Here is a 6,203-nt window from a genome sequence, read left to right on the forward strand (position 1 = left end):
ACTGCTACCTCCTGTGTTTAAGCTGTTTGTGAGGTTTTCTGACGATTTCTACTCTAAAACATGTTATTTACGACCATTGTTCACTTCAATCATTCTGTCTGAAATTTCTCATGGTGAATGCTAAAGATTTTTGGCCAGTTTCATCCCAAACTATTCAGTCATTTCTAAGAATGAAAGCAGAAAGGCCGATATTTTATTTGTATCTGTATTAAATAAATGCAGTGTCCTTTCTGAGTAATAGTAAACAAATTCTTATAAATTATTTGGACCAGAGATTTCAAATGGACAAGAAGTGCTTTCTGCTTCTTCTCACGTCTGAGAAACTTCATCCACATTTGCCCAAATGACTGAAATATCACACTGCTGCCTCAGTCAACTTGCTGAATTCCATAAAGAAGCTAAGCAGTCTGAAGACTGTCTGGACTGCATATTCCTTCTCTGCTTGATACAATCAGACTACCATGAAACCTGCTTTTGATCTGCCACATACTTTCACTGTTTTTTTTGTCTCAGAGACTGTCTTGATGGCGTTCAGTCACAGCAGACAAGAAAGATTCTGAGATGAATGCAAAGAAAACAAAAGGAGGAGTTGGTGGCAGTAAACAGCCTCTTGCAGAAGATAAGGAATACCTTGGTAAGGAAATCAGGGCCTGGGGGTTCTCTGAGAAGGATCATAAGATTCATAAAGGCCAGCATCAGGAAAGCTCATTAAACCATCTAACTACACAGTGGATCATTATGCCTCTGTCGAGCCACAGCCAGTGGCTGTGACTGCCTGAAAGCCAGGACTGGCTCAGCAAAGACACTAGAAGCCTTATAGCAAAATAGGAGACAGTGATGGCAGGGAAATGGCAGGATGACAGCCAGAGAGAGGACAGCATGCAGGATAAAAGGTAGAAATGAGTGTGAAAGCCAGGAGGAGATAGCTGGAAAAGAGAGGTGAGGTTAGGACAAAAAAAGACCCTGAAAGCTAGGAGAGGTCAGCTGTAGGTTAGAGAAGTGTACAGCTGGCCAGGAAAGATGAGAGTAGATCTGAGATGCATGAAAACTATGTGGGGATTAAGCAAGCAATAACAGAAGTCCTGAATGGGCATAAAGATTAAGATTGTGAGAAAAGAGTAAAAGAATCTGGGTCTGCTAATACCACTGCCTTTCACAGCCAGAGTATCACCTTCCCACTGCTCTCAGCAAACTTCCACAGTGCTCACTTGAAAGTGTCCTGTTGCACTCCGGCCCAGCTAACAACTGCAATCACCCTACCAGGTCTCTGATCAACTTGCTCGTGCTGTTAGTTTCTCCACTGGATGGCAGAGCACTGTATATGTATTTGAGAATCCAACCCTTTTGAGGATTTCGTGTAGTGTTGTTATGGAGCTCCATGTCAGCTTTTGTTTCCTCATCAGTGAAATCTCCCCTGGCAAATCTATAAAAGAATATGCTTACAGATAAGCAACAAGCTACTCTATGTTACCCAGATAATCATGAATGAAAATGCACAAAAGATAAAATAAATATTAAACACTTTTTTTTTCTTCCCTGTCATTTAATGTCTCTCTCTGGAGATGTTTCATATCTCAGTCTTAATAATCACATGGATTTAACAAGCTAATAATTAATCAATAAGGCATATACTCTATTATTTCCAGTTTCCAATGAACATCCATTGCAGCTTCTCATGGATATCTCAAGTGCTCTATTTCTAATTCAGGATGTTGATTACTAAGTACATTAGTCAGGGATTCAGAAGAACAGATTGTGGCTCTCTTACAGCCCAGCTACATAGCTTTAGCTTGCTGCCATTAATGATCACCCCTCCTGTGATTGACTAACCACATGAATCATTCAAGAAAGGAACATAACACCACAAAGTTAAGTCGTTCCAGTTTCCGCATAAGGAAGCAGAGATCTGCACAAAGAGCCCTTTCAGTATTGTCAATACACAAGCTAGGGTACAGTCTGACCCTAGGAAAGTTTTGAGCGTGTTTGCTGAGCTGGAGCTGATAAACCTCAGAGCCAAGTCATTTCAAGGGCAAGAGAACTGTTTAGGGACTAGGTGGTACTTCATATACAAGCCCTGACAAGAAAAGGCACTAGAGCTGCAGCTCTGTGGAATGTCAGAATTACAGTGCACTTAATAAATGTTCTAACTGGTGAACGGCCCAGGTGGCATAAGAGGAAAGTGCTTAGTTTGGAAATATGTCTGTTGTGCAGGACTGTTATTGTTCCTCTCCAACCATGAGGGCAGACATGCCACCATACCTGAGTGGACAAATACAGAGAAAGAGAAGTTCACACATTGCTCTTCATATCAATTGGCAAAACCAGGGAAGGGAACTGGCTGAGTTTCAGAGATATCAAAAAGTAAGGACTGGCTTGTTCTGTAAAATACGTGAATGGAAGGTAGGACAGATGGCTTTCTAGAGAGCAGCAAGGGAAACAGAGAATAATAACCTGGGATAAACCTAAATAGGAAGGTAGGCATCAGTCTGAACTGCGTAGAGTTCGAAGAAATTTTTGTGATCAATGTAGTCAGGTCTAGATCTGAGTGAAAATGATGAGAGCATTCCATTAATTGAGTGGAGTCTAGGGCAACATGCTTTTTATATTGCTGCTCATGGCACCTTGGCAATGGTTGGTAAACAAGAGAGACTTGTATAATTAATAGAAGACAATGCAATTGCCACTAGCAACTCACATTTGATGAAATGTCACTGCACTGTATCTCAAGAAAAGTTGTGCACAGAAGCTTTAAAAATGTACGATGCCATGCAAATTGTCATCAAAGCTGTGAATTTTATAAAGTTCAAGGGACTGAATCATCACAAATTCCAGGAGCTCCTTAAAAGTACGGATGCTGATTTTAGGGACATCATTTACTTTTCTGAAGGAAGGTGGCTAAGTTGCGGTAAAATGCTAAAAAGATTTTATGGTTTGCAAAATGAAATCAAGTCATTTATAGAATCAGAAGGAAAATTTGTGCCAGAAACTGAAGATGAAAAATTTCTCACAGATTTAGCATGTTTTGTGGATTTGACCACTCATTTAAATGAATTAAACATGCATCTTTTCATGTTTAATGAAAAAAAATGAAAATCAGCTTATCTGTGCTATGTTTCAAACCATAGTAGTATTCAAAATGAATCTTAAATGATGGAAAGCTCAAGTTATGGCAAATAATTTCATATATTTAAACATATTGTCTAAATACAGTCCTGTGAATGCTGAAAAATATGCAACCTTGCTTTCCATTTTGATAAAGGAATTTGGGAATGGGAATAAGGAATTCACTAAGAATTGCAGTCACTTCCACTGAACCAGACACTGACACATTAGTTTTGCAAAAACAAAGTGAAATATCCTACTAGTTTCATGTTTGTCACTCTTTGTTTTTTACATTTTGATTAAAAATATATCAAAAAGTTTTTCTACTTATCTACATCAAATATATTTATATGCAACCCAAGACAATTCTGCTCCACTCCACGCAGCCCAGCAAACCAAAATGTAGGACACCCATGGGTTAAGTCCCACTAAGTCCAACAGCTGCTGCTGCCACAGTTTTCCCCACAGGATGTCACTCTCAGTCAGCCCTGATCTTTGACTTCAGCGCAGAAAAGACTGTGAACTCCAGACAGCAAACCTAGACACAGAGCACCCTTTTGTTTACAGGATCATCTGAATGGCCTGAGTGCCATTTTGTTGTTTATTTTAATTTTGGACTTTCAGGAACTGCTTTCCACTCATTTCATTTGTGACTAAGACTAATTTTATGGGCTTACTCTGTCTAGACATTTGTTGTACACATCTTTAAAAGCATATACAATTCTATCTATGTTTGATGGTTGTCTTTTTAAAAGTATTTCTTTTTACTGCATAGTAAGGCTGGGTCAGCAGCATATATTTCCGTATTTTTTTTCCCTCTTAAAAATAACAGGTTTTATACAGAGAAGTCATTAGTCTGTTCAAACTTACCCAAACTAACACTCCCAGACACAACACAGGCAGCCAGCGGTGAAATTTACACAAGTTATTAGTCCACTTTGTAGTCTTCACTATAATAAGTCAAGACTTCTCATAAATTACCTGCTCAATTAAAGTTTCACTTTAATTACTCATGAGAAGAAAATCAACAATGAGCAGGAGGCAGCCATGGAACCAGCAATCTGACAGTGCTACAGAATGTATGATGGCATCATTACACATACAGTTTATTCATACTCACTAAAGTTATACTGAATCAGCACCAGTATCACAGATGAGAAACTCTCACATATGACTGGCTCTAACTCATAGAAATTATGTAGTAACCCCTATAGGCACAGCTGTTTTCAGGATGAGTCAGGTAGCCAAAATACTTGCAAAGAACTATGGTCAACTTCTGCAAACCCTAATTTAATGTTGTATAGGTAAAGAAGTAATACAAACTCTATTAACAATCCAACATTATATGCTACCATTTCAGAGTGAAGAACCACGAATCATGAAGTCTTTTCCGTGACATTTTAATTTCTCCTATCACAAGAAAGTAAAGTAAAATATATCATTACATGTTATATGTCAGACTCTGTCTTGAAACAACTTATTCTGCACATACTCATGAAATTCAGCTAGTTAGAGCAGTTGGACGCTAAAAACAGGAGCCTGGCAGCTCCATGTCATTGATCAGCCATACTCTTCAGGGCTCCAGCCATTTGCCTCTTGCTACTTAAGGTATTGGTTTATAGCGTTATATGATTTTAAAGCATTTTGCAGCAATGTTTCCACTGATAGCAGTGTGTACTTACTACGTATCTTACAGTATCGAAGTTAATTATGTTCCGTATCTAAGATTAGGTTTAAATCTCACTTCTAAGATTTCCTTTCAAGTAATAAAGCTTCTGTAATAACAACTAATTCACTGCGGTGATAATGCTTATTACAGGATGCCGATGCAGCATCATTTGCAATAATAATAATATATCAATGTGCAATATTATTGTGTATAGCATTTCTGTAGTATTACATAAAATGAGATACGGCATTACTTTTGTAGAAGATGTTCAGACCTATATAAAGAAAGATGTACATTAATGTCTAGGCATTGTTGCAGTATTATTTTTATAACATTTACATAAACCCAGGAACATTAAACAGATTAAACAACAGAACAACAGTATCCCTAAGCCACCAAATTATCAATAAAGTTATGAGATAGCTACTGTACTTCATTAATTTTCATGCAGTGAAACAGAGTTGCCATTTTACTACTGCTCCTACAAGAGCTACAGTATTCCTAACAACTGTGTGCCATTACAGCAAAGTAAACTATTAGGTAATATGTGATACTTAATGGAAGACAAAAATATCTTTTTGAGAAGCTATTTATGGAAACAACATTTTGCAGCAATCATCGTATGTTTCATCATGGAAAGATATTTTTTGAAAATCGGATGTTGACCTCCTTTCTAGTGACTAAAATTTGAAATGCTCTGAGCAATGGCAATATAACACGGTTTCCTGTTCACGTAGCATGTTTGCACAACATGGAGTTACAGATAATGCTAGCTGTTTGATGGAGCCTATAAAACACAAAGGATGTGCATGTGCCTGGGAATTCCCATGATCCTTCCTGTCTACCAGTAAGGGGAACTTGTGGACATCATAAGAACTAACATCTATGAGCTAATTATGCGAAGTCTTATTCACACGAAATGCCACTCTTTACCCCATTAACCTTTGACCTTTATGCTTCAAAATTCTGCATTTACATCATCAGTTATGCAGCTAATAGTAATGCTGTTATCTGTCAACACTTGGCTCAGAAAACAACATGCCACAGCAAACTGATTTAAAATGTGATCTTGTTCTACACGTAGAACTATAAGCAGCTAGAGAGTTCATGGCAAGAGGTGATTCTATTCTGTTTCTGACTTTTCTTTGAAATCACCAAAATCTGTAGGTCTGGCAGAGGTTTAGCTCCTATTACCAAGAGTGGAGTATTTTGAAGCACACTTGGTCGTGCTACCAACTTGAACTCACAGCGTGCTCCTATATGATTGTTTGACTTGAAGTCAGATGTATGGATCTAACATTTAGGTTTTTATTTCTTCCATACCTCACTAACTGTTGTCAAAGAAATATCTTTACCTCTCCTTGCCTCAGTCCCACTCCCTGGTAAACTGGAAGTTGCAGTGCTTTTCTGCTGTTATAAAGCACCCTCAGAT

The sequence above is a fragment of the Centrocercus urophasianus genome, unplaced genomic scaffold, assembly GCF_019232065.1.
Source record: "Centrocercus urophasianus isolate 14NV4802_14NV808 unplaced genomic scaffold, USGS_Curo_1.0 seq_18, whole genome shotgun sequence".
Classification (NCBI taxonomy): domain Eukaryota; kingdom Metazoa; phylum Chordata; class Aves; order Galliformes; family Phasianidae; genus Centrocercus; species Centrocercus urophasianus.